Source organism: Chlamydotis macqueenii, chromosome 12, assembly GCF_036417535.1.
Source record: "Chlamydotis macqueenii isolate bChlMac1 chromosome 12, bChlMac1.mat, whole genome shotgun sequence".
Taxonomy (NCBI): domain Eukaryota; kingdom Metazoa; phylum Chordata; class Aves; order Otidiformes; family Otididae; genus Chlamydotis; species Chlamydotis macqueenii.
The window spans coordinates 17,426,242-17,445,197 of NC_141567.1; the positions used below are offsets into that span (position 1 = coordinate 17,426,242).

At 40.0% G+C, this 18,956-nt stretch overlaps 1 protein-coding gene across 2 annotated transcripts in view; it reads left to right on the top strand.

Annotated features, from left to right (window-relative positions):
• The window catches only part of PEAK1 (pseudopodium enriched atypical kinase 1), a 115,027-nt gene that overhangs the window by 38,258 nt on the left and 57,813 nt on the right, over positions 1-18,956 (top strand). For both annotated transcript variants that reach the window (XM_086757077.1, XM_086757078.1), the window contains exon 2: positions 14,224-14,394. The gene's annotated coding sequence lies outside the window, so the exon portion shown is untranslated. The remainder of the gene's footprint in view (positions 1-14,223; positions 14,395-18,956) is intronic.

Consider the following 18,956-nt stretch of genomic DNA (forward strand, 5'->3'; position numbering starts at 1 on the left):
AGAATTCCCCCCGCAAACACTGCGGAGCAGCAGCATAATGCACGCGCTTTATTTCTGCTGACTGCTAACCTACTGTCGCTGCTCGTAGCAGCATTCTGGTTATGAAGTCATATGCTGAAAAGTGTTAAGGTATCGGAAGTGCTACATAGTGTGTGAATATCAGTGAGTTGTCTCCCATCTACGTGCATATTTTCAAGGACAGTCATATGGAGAAAACCTAGTGTTTCCTCCAGTCTTGTCCTGTATTTATCCCTAGGTCCCAGAGTCCTGAAATGTATTTAGTAAATACTGGATTTTATCAACGCTTCATATAGTCTACTGAAAATACAGAAATTGTTGTTTGGTTTTTTTTTTTTCTCCAAACCCTCATAACTCTGCCAAATTAAAGAGATTTTATGAAGACAGCAAAAATTTTACAGCCGCCAAAATTCAATTATACAGTGAATTCCTAAGCAGGAAAGCTCTGTTGTGATACGGTAGCACTGGAAAATCTTTTTCCTTTCCTCTATCTCACTCCTGGGAAAATTGCAAATATACTTACTGCAACTTAACAGCAACAAAAAATTGAGATTGCTTGGGCAGATTACAAAAATTAAAATATTCTCATGAATGACAGCTGCAGGTAGCTTTTATTAAATAATGGAAACCAGCATTTTTAATGCAACTTACAGCATTTATGAGCTCTTTTTTTTATCTGAAGAAATATACTCTAAAACTTCTGTGTGGAATACGTTTTGTGTGTGTCTCCTATGGGATTTTACTCTTCGATATTTGAGATACTGGCAGTTAGAAGTGGGCAGCCTCTCAAGAATGTTAATAAATACATTTTGTAGAAGCAAATGAGCACTATCAGTCTCTAGAACTATCAAGCCTCTTGCACTCACGCTTGACCTCGTGTAGAAGCATACAAGAGGGAGGAAAACTGTGTGTATGTGCGTGTAGCCGGCTGTGCGGATGGTTTGATGCATCTTCTTAATACACCATGTTTACCCCAGGGGGACTCAGTGACCTGAGCTGACCTCAGCTGGAATTCATTAACTACTCCTTTATTAAGGAACAGTTGCCACAAGCCGTTTCCCAGGGTACCACTAGCATACCATCAGGTGGTGGTAAGCTGAGAAAAGCGCCTTTCCCTGTAGCAGGTTGCTCCGTGGTGTTTCAGTGCAGGCAATGGTGAGCTGAGGGCATCCCAGGTCCAGGGGAGCCTTTTTCCCCAGACTGACCAGTGTACTGCATCCAAATCCGTTCTCAAATGTTTTGTGAATAATTTGTACTTTTGGAAATGAATAATAAAGATCCCACTTGGCTTTTAAGAAAAAGTAAGTTCCGGATATTACACTTACGACTTTAAAAGTATAAGATGACTGGTAATCATTCTTCATCCTCCTTTACCACCACCCACTGTCCATTTATATGCAATCTGTTTCACTCCATTATTTCTTTTCTTTCCTTGCTGAATAGGAATGCAACTGGAATACAGCCTTATTAGCGTACTGCCTCTGGCATGGCTGTCTCTTTACAGAAGGGGTAGAAAGTTCCAAAATGCGGTGAAGTGCTCATTTGATGGGAAACAGAGCACAAAAATTATTTCAGCTCTGCAAAGCATGAAGGCACAGGAAAAATATTTATTTCTACTACGACTCTTAAAGTTTATTTCCCTATTTTAAATCTTCTTTTAATAATGCTTGAACAGTTCTGTTGCTTGGAAACACCTAGCATCACAGTGAACCTTCCTTTATTTTCTATGTGGTTTTCCCCCTCCAAAAATTATCTGCCTTTAAACATGCCTCTCTGTTCTCCATACTCTAAAATTCTTTCACCTTCTTTTCAAAAGCATCTGAATATGACATGCAGTTTAACTTGAAAAGAGTGCGAAAAGGAATGGAGGTATGGAGCAGCCTCCACTCCAAATAATTACGTATATCAGGATGCTTCAAACTGGATGATAGGCTGAGGGAGGCCTGTAAAAGAAATCACAAAGCATAATGGCATAGGAAAAAGTAAATAGAGGTGATACAAAGGAACAAGTTTCTTACCTCGTTGGTTGTTTTGTTTTGTTGTTTTGGTTTTTTTTTTTCCCCTGACAAGAACCTGGCAGCTCAAAACAAATGCACAAAGGTACTTCAGACAAAGCTGTTAAGCTGTGGAATGTCCTTCCACAGGATGTTATGGATACAAAATTGTAAATGGGTTCAAAAGGTAACAGGATAAATTTTTGAAGGAAAATTCCATGCAAGACTGTAAAGTACAAAGACACCATTTCTTTTACAGGAGTCTCTAAGCTGCAAATTGCTGGAGATGGGGCCAGGGTTTGGAGAGAGTGCTGCTGTTTATGCCTTTATGCTCTGGGCTGCTGCCAGAAGCGGACTAATGGATGAGCTGGACTTTTGGTCTGATCTGCTGGGCTGCTGGCATCTTGTAAACCTTTTTTGTCCTCTCTGGGGCTTTCCTTAGGGTATTTATGATCCTTCTTATCTTCTTTTCAACATCTTTGATATTTGGCAACTTTGCTTAATCTGCACTTCATCTCTGTTATTTCAAATGTCCCTTCTTAGGGATGCGCAGATGGAGCACTCTTACTTTTCCATGACAGTCAAGTCCTCTGTCCCTAAATTTGCGCTTAGGAGTAAAATGTTTGAAAAAGTGACTCGTTACTTCAGCTTTACCAATTTTGAGTTCTATTTGGAACTACCATGTAATAAAATGGCCTTCTAGAGGAGCATTTAACAGATTTCTCTGTAGCTTTGGTAACCGTTTTATTGAAGTATAACGTTCACTGAGGTTATTTCACCCTGGACAATTCATTTAGCTAGTTGAGCCATGTCACTTTGGCCCTGTGGTCTGCACCAGCCCATCCAATGCTCGTGTCCAGCAGCAGAGCTTGGTTTGGTCCAGGATTCCCCCCTTGTCGCTGTTACCTGTTTCCTCCTGTCTGTGTGTTCCCAGTGAACTGTTTCTCAGGTGTGGGTTTTCAGCTATGTGTGTTATTAAGTGACTCCTTTCATGTTACTGTTTTGATAGTATTTTTCTACCCTATTTTAACTCATTTTTCTTTAACTGAAGGTTTCAGATAAACATTTTTCTCTGGCAAGAGAGTTTAGAATTAAAGCTTCCAAGGTTCTCAAGTGTATAATTCACATTCAGCTTGATACTAAGCTTCAGTATCATCCTTTTAAGACTCTTTTTTGATAAAATGCTCTGTCCTGTTCAGAAGCATGAAGTGATACTGCAGCTGAACCGTATTGTTAGTCTAATGGCAAGCCAGAGCTAGGGTAACACTTGCTATGTATTGTCCGCTGTCCCTGCCCGTTGCCATATTGCACAGTACCGATTGTTTCTAGCTTGCAGCTGTTTTATACCGCTCAAGGACAGTAGCTGCCAAAACCACTTAATGCCCAGCCTGTCTCTAGTAAGAGAGAATTTAAAGAAATTACCTTCCTTTTCTTCAGTGTTTTGAAAGACAGAGATGCTTTGTATTATGATCCCAAATTTCCCTGTTGTGTTCAATCGATATGCTGTGGCGAACTGGTTAAAGAGTTGGTTTTAAACAGCGCAACACTATGCTGTGCACACTGAAAAAATAAATGACAGGACAGTGCAGGTCACAGGCAAGAGCATTTCTGGTAACTTTGGGGAAAAAACTTGAACCATTTAACATTTCTGAATTTTGTGTCATTTAAATGCCTGATACGTATTTTAACATTATACTAAGTGCTTCTTGCAATTCCCTGTTACACCTCTAGTTTATTTCCATCAGTATTTTTAAACTGCAGTCAGAACAAGAAAAAGTGCCTTAAAATATTTGAGGGAAGAGAAATAACATCATGAGAAATCGCAAAGCCTCTAGTGTCCTCAGACCTTTGCAGGATGTTACTCTGAGTGCTGTTTGCCTTAAGGTGACTTTTTAGCAAATACTACTAGTTTTATTTTATTAAATTTCTAAGTGTCCAGCTAGATTTTCTATTCAGGGCATTGAATAAACTCTGCTGATACTTTTGACTGACCCTGCAGCTCTGGTCATTTTAACTAGGCTGGTGTTCATTTTGCGACGCTATCTCACTAATTCAGTGCCAGGAGTATTTGTTGCATTTGGCTGTTTGCACCAACTCTATTTGCTTTCTGCTTTAGTTTCTTGCTTTAGATTTCTCATTGCGAGGACTAAATGGTACTTCATCGAGAAGTCAAAATGTGTGGACTGGCTCTTGTCACAAACTTAATGTAACCATCATTCATGTTCTTGGAAGTACTCCATTCCTGATCCGTTTAATTTATCTTAATACCTGCTTTTAAGTAAGACTTTGACAAACGATGGCAATACATGGGAGATGTTTTAGCATGGTCTTTTGAAAATAATTTTCCTAAAGATCAATGTGAATTCTTGTCCAGGCCAGGCTTAAAATAATGGTGTTATGAAATGTTAAAGCTGGTAAAACTATTAAAAAGAAAAGGCATTTTGACTAATGGCCCGTGGATGTAGCTTAACATTTAAGTAAAGATTGCATTTCTGACTTCAGTGATTAGGAAAATTCAGCTAAAGCATTTCTTTATAGCTTCATGCTGCACTGAGTTTTCTTTGTCTGGCCACAGCTGTGGGAAGAGCTTGGTGCAACACATACCTGGAATTTTCCAGCTTTGTCCGGGATGCTGCTTGCGCTCCACGTGCAGCCACGAGCCCTCTCCTGGGGCATGCTGGATTTCTGGGCTCCCGTGGTGTTCTGTGTGACAGCTGAGGCAGTTTGCTGGGCTGAGTACTTCTGTGCAACCCACACTGAGAAGGGCAGCTTCAGTGTCAGTGAATCAGGAAACTGTGCTAACAGTCAGTCAAAATACATACCAGCTTCCTGCCACATCACTTCTCATCCTGAAAGCTGATGACTTATTTGCTTGTCTGCGATTTGGTTCAAGGGACACACAGGATCAACAGAGATGGAGTCTCGATCTTAGCGAAAGCAAAGAACAAACTGCACCATGACTCAACAGTACGTGCGTGTACAGCATAATTGCCCATCAATCCCTGCAAGTTAAGTGGGTTGCGGAGTGCTGCATCAACCTGCTGTGCTTTGGAAAGCGATGTGTCCAAGGAGGAGGTGTTAGGATTCATGCCGTGTTTATTCAGGTACTCAAGTTGCAGCTGTACAAAAGTTCTTTCAGGACACTGATGCTGGGGACCGTCCGTTTGCTCTTGTACATGGTATTAAACTGTTCAGCAGGCTTCAAACAGATTCTCTTCGTATGAACAGATTTCATAAGGAGAATGCCATGCACACATTCCATCTGCCAGCTTCTCTCCATATCACAATTCAGTAAGATTTTCTGATAGCCTTTGTCGTACATCCACGAGGGTCTGGTCCTGGGGGGAGAGTATTTGAAGCTGACAGCCGCGGTCTGAGGCAGCGTGTTAATGTAGGCTTGTTTGAGATGCAGCCCTGGAGTTACATCAGGAAATACAGTGCCATTTCACATTTTCTTTGGTGTGTTGAAACCAGGGAATCAACATTATATATTCAAGAGCAACAAAAATGACTTTTGAAAAGAGGGTGTAATTTTTTTTTTAGGGTCTCAAGCATTCTTTTGTTTGAGATTTTGGCTGAATGTATTCATGATACCTTGAAAGAGGGGTATACGTTGAGGTGGGGGGTTTGTAAATTGCTGCTGCTGTTGTTTCTAGCTAATAAATATAAATATATATTCTGTAAAGATCAAAGGTGACCTGGAAAGAGGATTTGTAGGAGTTGGGGTTTTTTTTCCCATCCAAATGATATTTTTTCAAATACAAAAGATGAGGGAGGAGAAGATAAATTTTAAGTTTGTTCTCTCCAACTTTGGTTTTGTTCAAGTTCTTACTTTCACAAGAGATTTTTATTTTACCAGAATTGCTAATAAGCCAATGGAGTGAAGTGTGTGCTAACAAAAGTAATGTTAAGTATTGTAATAAAAATCTCTCCTCCCAGTTGCTGACACGCATGCGTGCTCTGTGGTTATTTCATTAATTCTCCTGAGAGATCCCACGACACTTTTCAAGAGCAGATCTACTTTTTTATACAATTATCTGAAAATATATATGGATTTTCTTTTAATGTAAATCTTTTCAGGTCTACTATGTTTTTAAATTTTATTTGCATATAAAATTTATAAAGTTAAATAATGACAGTACTGTTTCTAGTGCTTCTGAAACCACCTTTAAAGTCTGCCTTGAATGATCTGTCAACTCAAATTATTACATTTACATCTTTTTTTTTGTAGAGCCTGTGCAAGTACAAGATCTTTCATTTGTCTTACTATTTTATGATAAAGTTCAAGGGAGAAGATAAGCCAATTTGTTCATGACTATTTTGAAATACTGCTTAATACATTTATTTAAAACAAAAAAAAAGTTCTATTGTGATTGAAAGGAAAGGGTGGGGAAAAAACTGACAAATCCCAGTGTATGAAGCTGGAGAAGTCTTGTCAAATACTGAGTACTTGAGAAACTTTAAATTATCTGGTTTAAACAAGGAATTAAGGATTTGGTCAGGGAAGATGTGAGCTTTAAGTTGTATAAAAGAGAATCAGGTAATGGGAGATGATGACAGGGCGCATGTCTCAGATATGATTTACAGAGTTCAATGCAATTCAGGTCTTTTGCATTTGTGGAGAAAGTTCTTTCCAGTATTGAAGTAACTCTGGGGAGATGATAAAAAGACCAGTTAATTTCTCATATTCTTCAAATTTACACACATACCAATATTATTTGATGGCAGTTTAATGTCTGTATTTGTTACCTTTTAAATAGCAACAGCGTGGGAAGAACAAAGTACTTATTTACAGGGGAGCAAAGAAAGAAAATGTTCATAATATTGTAAATCAAAAAGTAGAAGTAGTATCCTCAAGTATTAAAACCATGAGTATTTTGTGTTTCTACTTAAAGTGCATTTTCTTTATTTTAAAAAATGTTTTGTGAGATTATTTGGAGAAACGTGGAAGCAAAGTCTTTCTCTGTTAATCTCCCAGAAGTTAGAGTTGACCGTTCTCATACAAGTAGGCAAATACTTCTGCAGAAACATTTTGGAGGAGAAAAATGTTAGACCAAGTTAAAGCCACACGGATTTTTGCCATTTTTCATCAGTGATGATGTGCCCTGCCATATGCTGCAGGCAGAAGTTCTCCTGCCATGATGACGTGCGTGGTGGTAGTAAGGATATCTGTACATATCAGTGAAGAAATATGGTTTAGGAGGGTCATATAGAGTGATTCAAACTTTAGAAGCAGCAGCCACACAGGCTAATAAAGCTAAGGAGAGGATTGCAATGCATGTTGAATTTTTTTTTTTTTTTTTTAACTGATTAATAAATCTTGCCTAGGCTGACTGGTACGTGTACAAAGCATACTGCTATGTTAACCCACTTTTAAAAGGTGTAGTGTAGGGAGACGCAATTTCAGGTGTGTAGTCATCTGTACACAAGCACACAGCATTCAGGATTTATGACAAGGTGAATACAGGATATTGCAGTGACAATTGGATTCTGAGGTACTTTTAATTTTAAAAAGTCTAAAGCCTATGACTCTGGCATTCAAAAAGTTTTAATAATTGTATCATGTATAAAGAAAATCATTCTAGCATTGCTACTATACTTCATCAACATTCCTCCTTCTCTTAGTGCTCCCCTTGCCTATCTTTTGCCAATGAGATGCTGTAAGGAAGTCTTCTCTGCATTTATTTTGCTTCTGTCAATGTGTGATGATGATGAGCTTGAAACTATTCTGCAGTGGCAACTTATAGAAACATAGAATCATAGAATAGTTAGGGAAGGGGCCTTTAGAGCCCATCTAGTCCAACCCCCCTGCAAGGAGCAGGGACATCTCCAACCAGATCAGGTTGCTCAGAGCCCCGTCCAACCTGGCCTGGAATGTTTCCAGGGATGGGGCATCCAGCACCTCTCTGGGCAACCTGTTCCAGTGTTCTACAACCCTCAGTGTAAAAAAGTTTTTCCTAATATCAAGACTGAATCTGCTTCCTTCTTGCCCTATCACAACAGGCCCTGCTAAAGAGTCTCTCCCCATCTTTACTGCAGGCCCCCTTTAGGTCCTGGAAGGCTGCTATAAGATCTCCCCAGAGCCTCCTCTTCTCCAGGCTGAACAGCCCCAACTCTCTCAGCCTGTCCTCACAGGAGAGGTGCTCCAGCCCTCTGATCATCTTTGTGGCCCTCCTCTGGACCCTTTCCAACTGGTCCATGTCCTTCTTACATTGGGGGCTCCAGAGCTGGATGCAGTACTCCAGGTGGGGTCTCAGGAGAGCGGAGTAGAGGGGCAGAATCACCTCCCTTGACCTGCTGGCCACGCTGCTTTTGATGCAGCCCAGGATGCAGTTGGCTTTCTGGGCTGTGAGCGCGCGTTGCCAGCTCATGTTGAGCTTCTCGATCACCAGTATCCCCAAGTCCTTCTACTCAGGGCTGCTCTCAATCCATTCTCTGCCCAGCCTGGATTTGTGCCTGGGATTGCCCCGACCCATGTGTGGGACTTTGCACTTGGCCTGGTTGAACTTTCAGTACTTCAGTAAATTGCAGCTTTTGTCAGATAAATTGCATTGGTAAAAATTTTCTTGATCCCTAAAACCTTCATTTATCTTCCCTTTACAAATACATAGATATTCTCCAACTTCATTCTTCCCCTTTAATCTGTAAAGCACAGCATATGATGTGGCTTCTTTGTTGATTTTAGATATAATTTTTAGCCTGTCAAAGACCTTCTGTCTCAAAAACTTTGAAACAAAGATTTTTAAATAGATGATAAAGTGCAGCTGCCAGATTAACAGAAGAAACTGGAAGGGGAGGATCTCGCAGATGGTTCTAATAAAGCTCGGCAAACAGCAAAGCAGCGTGGTGGTGGGTGGGGGAGTGGATTGAAATTCAACTCATAATCCCAGTGCAAGTTTGGGGTTTAGTTTGTGAAAGAAAGTTGCATAAACAGCCAGTTGAGTGTTTGGGGTTGGGTGGGGTTTTTATTGTTGCTTTCCATTTTTCCTGTTGCTCTAGCACTGCTGATTTTCCCTTCTTCCTGCATCCCTTTGTCCGTATTGCTACCTGAGGCTTGCATTGCTGGGCCAAGAGCCCTCCTCTGGAAAGCCAGATTCAGATATTTGTACGACTTTTGTGAGTGTGAAACTCCAGTAATAGCCTACATTGTCAGTGATTGTTGAGATAGGACGTTCTGCTTGTTACAGCAAAGAACAGTAAAAATAACGCAGTAGACTTCTGTTGCTTTATTGACAGGTGCTGCTCCTGTTCCTGTCTCCTATCCCACAGCCTCCCTCACACAACTGTACAGCTCTTTCTGAATTCAATAAAGTCATTTTGGCTGAGCTTAAAACTCTCTTCCAAGCTCTAACAAACCATGTGTGTCTTTAATCTAGAAGAACTTCGTACTACGTGATTCATTCATAATGACTGATAGTACCTTCTGTCATCTTTCTGCTAACTTTCTCTTTTTATTAAATAATATTAGGTCTGTGATATTAGACCAAAAATTAATGAATAAAAATTTCAGTAGGAAAGATGCAGCTGAGGACCTGAAATACTCCCTGGTGGTCTCAAAATTCCATCACTGATTCTTATTGACATGAGTGTTTGGGGTTTTTTGGTGGGAGGATGAGATTAGTTGGGTTTTGATTTCAACCGTTTCACTTCAGACGTGCCATGTTCATTATCTTGAGCTTGGTTTTTCATCTTGGTAGCTCATGGCAAGATATTTTATTTGGTAAAACAAAATATGTTCCCAATGCATACACCCAAGATGACGTCACTTCCAGGTACAGTTGCCAGGTTTGTGTCCTAGAAAGTCAGTTTGATTACAGTGAATGGTTTCCAACTTTTTAGGATGGCTGCTACAGCTCTAAGATGTAGTACTTTCCATTTAGGGTCAGCAGGATGTGGGCACAGGGTGGTAGGTTGATGTATTTTCAGAGTTTGGTTTTAACTTGTGCCTGGATGATCAGACTACAAGAAAAAGAGCTGATGGTGGTTCTGGGCAGAGGACCTTCTTTTCACCTCATTTCCAGAACCAAAGCAATTAATACCTTTCTTTTTTTTCCTCCTCTTGCAAATCTTTCCTTTCTTCAATGAAAAGAATAGCGTTCTGAGAGCACACAGACTTTCAGCCTACACAGTAGGCATTTGGGACATGTCTTCATCTTGCCGTGTCAAAAGCTTTTTCAGATCAGTAGTTCAGGAGTAGCAAATCCTTCAAAAGCATGAGTAATAGATACTTGTTTTTAAGAGTCCTCAGGCATGAGCAAGTCAGTAAATACTTCCTTTCTCCACATGAATCAGTTCTATTTTAGACAGTATATTCATGCTATATTTAGTATTTTTTTTAAGTTTTGACTAAAAATCAAAAACTTTTTAAACTCTCTTTTTCTGAGTCTCTTCTTCTGTACATCAGTGAGCTTATATTAAAAACATACGTATGTCTGGAGAGGAAGGCACATTTCTGTACTGATTCATTCCATTTCTCTATTTCCTTTAAGACTGGATGTAGTGTTTCTACAGCATTTCTTCACCCAAGGAGACAGTTTTGAAGTGGAGAAGTCATACTCTCCGAAAACAGAATGCATCCCTCTTTATTACCTGATCAACGGTTTGGTAATGCCAGTTTAAAATGCCGTCACCTCAGCAGCATGTCCACGTGTGCAGTAATAACGAACAGCAGTGTCCCCTTGCGCTTCAGAGGGAGCTCTAGAAATCCTATCTTCAGCATTTTCTGTGCCAGCTGATTCCTGCGGCCTCTTTGGCGAAGCTGTCACACGTCCATTGTGTGCAGGAGGCCTGTGAAATTTCATTGATGGTTTAATGAAATGCTTTGGTTGTTGATATTGATGCTCTGATATCGTGTTATGCTTTGCTGAGACAGCCAATTTGGAAATAATCTGTTTGTCCTCTCTTTACTGTATCATGCAAAAAGGACAGCCTAACACGCATATTTGTAATTATGTATTTTTGCAGGTTTTTGTGGCCAAGATACCAACAAGCTGATACATTAAATAGCATAAATGCTGCCAGAATCCTGCTAGCTTGGCAAATCTGATAGCCATCTAAAAGCAAAGAGTAATAATTACAACAAAAATCAGGCCATGTACAGAACGCTGAAGTATCACCAGTCATTCACAGCCCATGAAGAGTTCACGTGCAGTCAACATCAATGTGAAAAATATTTCCCAAATCAGGGCTTTGTTTCCTTGTGGATTTGCTTCAGTTTTTGCCTCCTTCCACAGTCAGCAATCATAATTTGTATGGTGGTTTTGGAAATGGAGCCTTCCTGTTACCAATCTTGTAATTAGGTGCCCTTTTACTCATGGGTTGTCACTCAGATTAACAGTACAGATAGCTCCCAGCGTTGGCACTTGCTAGAAAGTAGGGGATGTTTTGCAGAAATGGCTTGTGATTCATTTGTTTAGCATTCCTTGCTCTTTGTTTTCTGAGGACAGCTTGTATGGGACTGAATCACATGGCAGCTCTTTTCATACTGCGTTTGTACTGCCTGCAGCTTCTGCAGAAAGCCAAGGGAAGAACGGAGAGGGATTCAGCTACGTTTTCATTTACTCCATCTGTATTAATTGTCTGATAAATATAGACCAGCAGCTAAAAGGCAAGGTTTTCATGTCATCTTTATCAATGAGCTTCCAATGTTGTAAATTAATCTATAGTATTGAGCACTGAAACAAAAATAAATATATTAGTTTGTGCCAAGGTTTGATTCTTTTTCTTTTTGAGTGGTAAATTGCATTTTTTAAGTCAGTGTGCTGTTTGTGAGTACAATAACAACTTTATATATTATCTCCATACCACTTGTTGACTCAGTTACCTTTTAATATGCAATACACTTATGTTGGTGATAAAATGTTTTCTGTGGCACCTATAAAATATAATGTAATGGCAGCTTCAAAAATCACCTAAGTGTTCCCCACGAGAACACCTGATTTGTATAAAGCTGTGGTGGTGAACCTGTGCCATCTCCAGCTGTGCTAGAGGTGTTGGAGTGCAGTTCTGCAGGGAAAGGCAAGTGGCAAGCAAAACCCTGCGCTACTGCAGTGCAAAGTCTGCGGAAGCTGAGGACAGAAGTAAAAGTGCCTACACGCAACTAAAACTGGAAAGTAGATGTAAATGTTGGTATTTTATTATAGTATTCCAGCTCATCTACATTTAAAGAAGCAGCACAATTAGAAATTTAACCACACCTGGGTTTTTTTTTAAGATTCTGTTAGTTTTGGGTTTAGTTTAGGTAAGTTCCTGGAATAACAGTCCTGGGAACTGTGAGGATGTCAAGTACGTTATTTTCTAGCCCTTGGTGAATTTTAGTATTGCCATACCTTGGGTACTATTTCTACCGTTATTCTCTCCATCTGAGGTCAGACACAGAGGTGGCTACGGCCGTGTTTTCCTATCTCGGTGTTTCCTGTAGGGATATGCCCACAGGTGCCTGCAATTTGGGAATGCATAGTGCAGGCTTAAGCACTAGAGGAGGAGAAATCTGGCCCCCTGCCCTAGCCGGCTTCTCTAAATTGAGCATGCTGCCTAAGTCCACAAAGTTCCCAGTCCTTTGCTCTCCTAGCCAGAAAAAAAAAAAAATATTCTGGAAGGAGTTAAAATTTTACACAAAAGCATCGCCCATCGAGAGACTTTAAATGTATATTTAATGCAGCTGTTCCATGCCATGAAGCGTTTGCTGATTTCTCCGTTCTTCAGGGCTGTTTTTTCTTAATTCAAAGAGCTCCAGAATATGAAAAAAAAACTTGGTGCTGAGTGAGCTTCTCAAGAAGTAAGAACTGTGCTATTCTCTCACCACTATTCCTGGAGGCTTTGCAGGGCTCTGTTCTCCTTTCTGTTCTTCCCCTGCGTTGTATCAGTGGGTAATTCCATCTGCAAAAGCAAATTGGTTGGTAACTGTCAGACCAGTTGGAAGGAGAACATTAAATCTTCTCTATCCAGAGCAAGCTCTTGACTTATCTCTAATATCTCCATTTAGATGATGAGCCACAAGTTGAAGTTTAAGACTAAATAGCAGCTCAGCCTTTACCTGTCCTCAGTAATTACATTTTTAAGCACATAATGTGTGCTTTCTGTTATGATGGCTCTTACTCATTTCACCTGTTGCTGCTCATCTGCAAAGCTATTTCAGTATCTTCCTTTCAAATGTCCTAAAAAGATGATTTTGTTGTGATAACCGTTGCCAAGGCATTTTGCTTATGCTGCTCAGCAGTTGATTGATTTGCTCGTCACGCTCATCAGTGCTGCCTGTGTATGCTCACCAGACTGGCATTTCTTTTCACAGAAGTTATAAAGCACTTTGCTCCACGTTATCGGTGGCCTTCATAATACAAATAATTTATTTGGGTATTTGTGTTTGTTTTCTTTTCACCAACTTTGTCATCCACAAATGTGTTCATACTGGAAGTCGTGGTAGCAGAATATGGGGGGCAGGGGGAAGGAGGAAAAAAAAAAAAAAACCACAAAAAACACCCAGAAAGAACTAGACAGTACTGTCTCCTTGAGTAACTTAAAAGACCTCTGGGAATGTTAGACGCGCAGCCTAGACACTGTCAGAAAACCAACAAATACTTCTCTGCTGCTCTATTTAGGAGATGAGCATCCCTGTAAATGTTTCTGATCAATTATGCTGAACTAAGGTGAAAGTAACTTATGTGAGTAACTGGAATCAAGGTCTAACCACCATGAACTGCTTATGTGCAAACATAAGTGACATAAACCTGCGTGCTTTTGTTCTGTTAAAAGATGTAATATATGTAGCTAGTTTTCTTCATTTTTTCCTGGCTCATTCTTTATATTTTGTTTAGAAACTGTAATTAAAGATAAGAAAACTTTTAAGATTGCCTGTTCCTTTTCCTAGGGAGAGTCCTCAATTACACTAGCTGGCTTCGACAGACTGTTCTTCGATGCGTGCGCTTCAACACACGCCTGTATTGCAAAGCTAGTGCTGTGGCTACATAGCAGATAAAATTAAAAGGGTGCTGCAGCAGCATGCTCCTGGGGTTCAGAAAATAAATTTTAATGCTAAGGAGGAGGAAGAGAGTGGTGTGCCAGCTATGCAGCCAGAATTCTAAAAAGAATTCAAGTGTCTTTATATGTGGCTCTTGTAGCATTTAAGAGATCAGGAGATCACTAAAGAAGGAAAATGAACAATAAATCACATTTGAAATTTGTTTGAAATAACATAATTGTCTTTCTTTTACAGAAAATGTTGCTGTCCTGACCAGTAGTCATGAAGAGAAGGGGATGAAGCGAATTTGTCTGGAGAAGTAGGAAATTTTGAAATTTTCAGCGGGATTTATTGCCGGTAGCTGCAGAAGGTTTTGCAAAGCCAACCATTGGTATTAGGATGGCTGAAATGCCTCAAACTTAAGTGGTAACTACTTTTTCTGACATATTTTATTCCCCTAATACTGTATCATAAGATAATTTGTGTGGATTATAGAGGATATTGGTCTACTACTACCAGAGTTTAATAGAGCAGTCTTACAAGAGCCAAAATTGGATGAATCTGTAATTTTGTGAGTTTCATTTATTAGCAAGAAATTGGAATTTTAGTATCTGATGGTTTTCTTGGTAGTTGAAATGCCTTCTTCCGGGTTCGTCCCATTTCTTCATCGCTGAAGAAGAAAATTAGATTTTGCTATTAGTCTGTTAGTCATTGTCTTCCTACCAAATGCCTAGCAAAACTACAATTCAGAACAAGTTGCAGAAGCATGTCGGTACCCCGTTTGTTTATATGATAAGTAATTTGTGTGACTTCTGAAACATACGAAAAGACACACTTAGGTAGTACACTATGAAGGTTGCTCCTTTCTCCTCACGATCAACATTTCCTTGAAAATCTCTTTTCTTTTTCCATTTTCTTCTTTTTCTTTACTGTTCTTACTTGCTTATCCTGTTGTCTGCTCTTCATCCATTCGCAATTGGGTATGAAACATCTAAAATTCTTTTATCTTAAGACCTGTACAGTGTCTTCACCAGGTCAGTGTAGTAGTCAGGCATACAAAAATGTGCTGCTTGTTAAAGTGGGAGTAGAAAGACCCTAGCTAGCCAATTGTAGGCTCTGTCCCTTTGCAAAAGTGGGTGAAATGTAAGCAGTCACTAAAAACAGAAGGTTTAAGAAGGGTAGGATGGGGGAATACCACACCTTTACTAATCCAGGATGATGATTTGATGTCTTTTGAGAGAAGACAGTGAAACTTCTTCATGCACTTCTCAAAGCCTCGCTGAAACTGTGTACAATAGTTTCCTTAGTTTGGTTACACTGATGGAAAACAGTAACGTAACTGCATATATCAAAAATGACATAGCTCCATGTGTCTTCCGTTTGGCATGAATTAAAAAAAAAAAAAAAGGACATCTGTGTTGTGGGTTTTTGGCTAGAATTTCAAAAACGTTAAGAATTCAGATTTTTAAACATAATGATTGTTTCTTATATGGCCCTCTGTTCTTGAAAGGGAGAGGGAACAGGTCTGACAGTATTTTTATGTGGCTTTTGTTAGAAAAATCAGTACTGCATTTCTGAACCTTACAAGTATAGCTGTTCTCCCTTACCAAGTCCAAGTAAGGTATTTATTCCACCCATGTATCATAGGCTGTGTTAAAACTTTAATGGGAGAACTGCTAGTGCCCTAGAATAGTTCTCTCCTAATTTCTGTGAGGGTTAAAGGCAGGATTTTAGAAAACGTTCAGCGTTGTATAACAGTTCCTATCTGAAATCCAGGTTCAGGCTCCTTATGTCTCTTATGAGAGCACAGTCAGGCCAGCACTTAGGAGCCTCCCAGCCAAAAGCTCAGAGCTTTGGCCAACACGTCAGTTGGTCAATAGGCTGGTGGGGTTTTTCCCTAACTGGTTTTCCATTTTTGAGTTGTCTGGTTTGTCGCCAGAGTTGGTTGTGTTACTGTATTTATTTTTCCTACTGTATTGATGAGATGGGAGGGCTTGCAGATTCCATTCATCTGCAGTGGTGACAAATGAAGCTCCAAAATTACTTGTAAGAAATGTGTTTTTCTTCCTCTTTCAAGTTTTCAAATTTACTGTGCTCTCTTAAATGTTCTTTCTCTGTTGTTCTCCTCTGTGGCCCTTTCTCTTTGAACGTGTGCAAGTACAGAGCTCTAATTCATTGACATGTCTGACAAGAACAAGAGGAAAAGACAGTTCCTGTTCTCATGTCTTTATTTCGCAGAAGCAGTGGAGCTGAAGCACTTCAGCGTGCTTTCGGGTTTGTATAAGACAACTTAGAGCCCAGAAATATTAGCAGCACAAGTTAAAAAGCAATACTAGTCACAAGCTCTTACTCGTTCTAACTAAGGACAATATACCACCTTCATTCAGCAGGTTAGGAGAAGATACAAATAGTTTACAACAGTCATCATTTTAGAGGAAAAACTCTTAGAAAACTGAAAGGTGATGTTTTGTTTGCTATCTTGTGTGTTGCTACCTGGCAGAGCAACTTTTTCTTTATGCATCTAGCCTTTGTCAAAACAGCAGTAACTGTAAGTCTGCCAGGGACAATGGTTTCAGCTGAGGAAACAGGTTCCCGTAATTGTTGCTATTATCAAATTACTATTATTTAGCTGATAAAAGTGACAGTCAGTGGCCCTGGAACAGGAATAGCAGTGCTGTGTGATAGATTTCTCTGCAGGTACAGGAAGATCTCAGTAGGCTGAAAATCAAGAGGTTTGTGTCGTTTGAGGAAGTGCTGGGTGAGCTGTGCGGGAGGAGGCCTGGGAAGAGCCAGGGTTTGCTGGTTTGGGCAGATCTCCTTCCTGCTGGAGGTGCTCCAGAGCGGCCTAGGTGGGAACTGACTGAGGATGCCACGTGAACAGACTCTTTCCGTCTCTGAGAACAGCTGGAGGATGTTGCATGGGAGGTGCTCTTGGCTCAGGGATTTCAAATGGGAGGGTTTTCTCTCAGCTTGAGAACACATTTTTTCCGCTTGACTCACCGAGTGAAATCTAAATGAGTGATAACATTTCTAAAAGTAATGCTGAATTGGGCAGAATAATAAAAAGTGCATTTATCATCAGGAAGGAAGAGCAAAATAAGGGGAAAGATTCAATGACAAGGAAGTCACCACCTTCTCCCTAACAATGGAAAGCTGTAGGCAGCTGAACACACCTCTGGTCACCAGCCTGCCACGTTCTCCAGCCACACAGTGATTTGGCATCTGAGACAATTTTTTTGAAACGATTATCAACCTCCTCTCCCACACGCAGTACCCACACGCATTTTTGTGAGGACACTTTCCATTGAAAAGACATTACGCTGCAGAGGTGTTTGCATAGGTTACTCCATCAGATAGAATGCAGGCCGATGTGTGCATGAAAGAAAACTAATTCATGGAGAACACTTTTTTTTTTTTTTTTTTCCTCCCCAGGAACAACACCAGCCTTTGTTTCTTCTCTTTTGCTTGGCATGTAGAGCAGGGAAGGAACACAAAATACTGGCGCTGAAGCGGAGTCTGGTGTGATTGATGTGTGCTGTAGATAGAGCTAGGTACCTGCAGAAGGCAGGGAGGGGCTGTTGGCTTAAATGTGTTTTTAAGATAATAACAAAGAAAAAATATATTCCTTTAATGATTTTTACATTTCTATAGTGCACTTCCTTTGTGCATTCCTGAACAGTTTGCCAAACTTCAACTGCTGTATCAATTACTTTGTGCTTACAGTTTGAAAAAGTGTTGGGAGCACAGACGCTGTGTTCTGTGTGCTTCTTGTCCAAAACCGGCCAGCTGCCTTCCCCATCAGCGTTGCAGGAACTGCAGAGTTACATTGAGAAACCAAGGAAGAGATAGGGTAACATTTAAACTTCAATTACATATGAACAGAAGAAACCCCAAGATTTTTAGCTGTGTCTCAAAAGTAGTGAAAGATACTAATTCAGTATGTGTTTGGGTTGGGAGGGGTTTAAGAAAAGACTTTGTTCTTCCCCTGAGACATGGCTTGCTAGTTTTTCAGGTCCAAGCAGGCTTTTTCTGTTGAGATTTAAATGTCTGAAGATGATGATTCAAAATGGAAACATTGACAGAGTAGGCAGCAGTAACAAAAATATTTATTAAACGTCCCTATACACGGTTCCAAAGGGCAATTCAGATTTTTCACCAGCTTGCGTTAGTGTCCATTTTCACTTACTCTTATCTCTGAAATCTGTCCTATCACAGGTATGTTAAAAATAGTGTCAGCTCATCTGATAAAAGGAGGCTGATGCTTGTGTTTGTTAAATTCGTGCTGGTGTGATGGCTGTCCCTGGAAACTTCAAATAAGCAGGACGGGCAAAATGGAAAAATCATCTCATAAATTTGTAAAACTCCAAACCAGTACTGCTCTTCATTTTGAGCAGGCTCCTGTATTTTACATCAAAACAACTCTGCTGCTGGGTGTCAGATCTTCTAGCTCTTTTTGTGATGGGATGGGAGATTGCTTGTTGTGGGAGAAGTGAGTTTTCAAGTGACAGGGAGATAAGAGGCCTTGCTTACGGTGAGGTTCCAGTTTTCATTTGTTTGTTACAAATTCATCCTCCCTTAATTTCCATCATGTGACACTAGTGTATTTTACTTTGTCATTTCATTTATCAGCTGTTCAGTTGGTGATAATTAGGTTGTATTTTTCACGCTGGGTCCTTTCATTCTTCTCTAGCCTGTTATTATGTGATGTGGTCTTGGCAAGAAACACATTCCCATTCTTTAAAAGAAAAAAAAAAAACTGAACATGTCTCAGATCCTGCTAATCAAGAAAATGATCAGGTTCTAGGGTTGGAAAAGATAATCAACGCACTTGAACCTGCTGCAAGCAAAAATCCTTTTGTATGAGTAAGAATAACTTTCTTGCTGAGTTGGAAAAGATTACATATGTAGAATTACAGAATGGTTAGGGTTGGAAGGGACCTTTAAAGCCCATCTAGTCCAAGCCCCCTGCCAGGAGCAGGGACATCTCC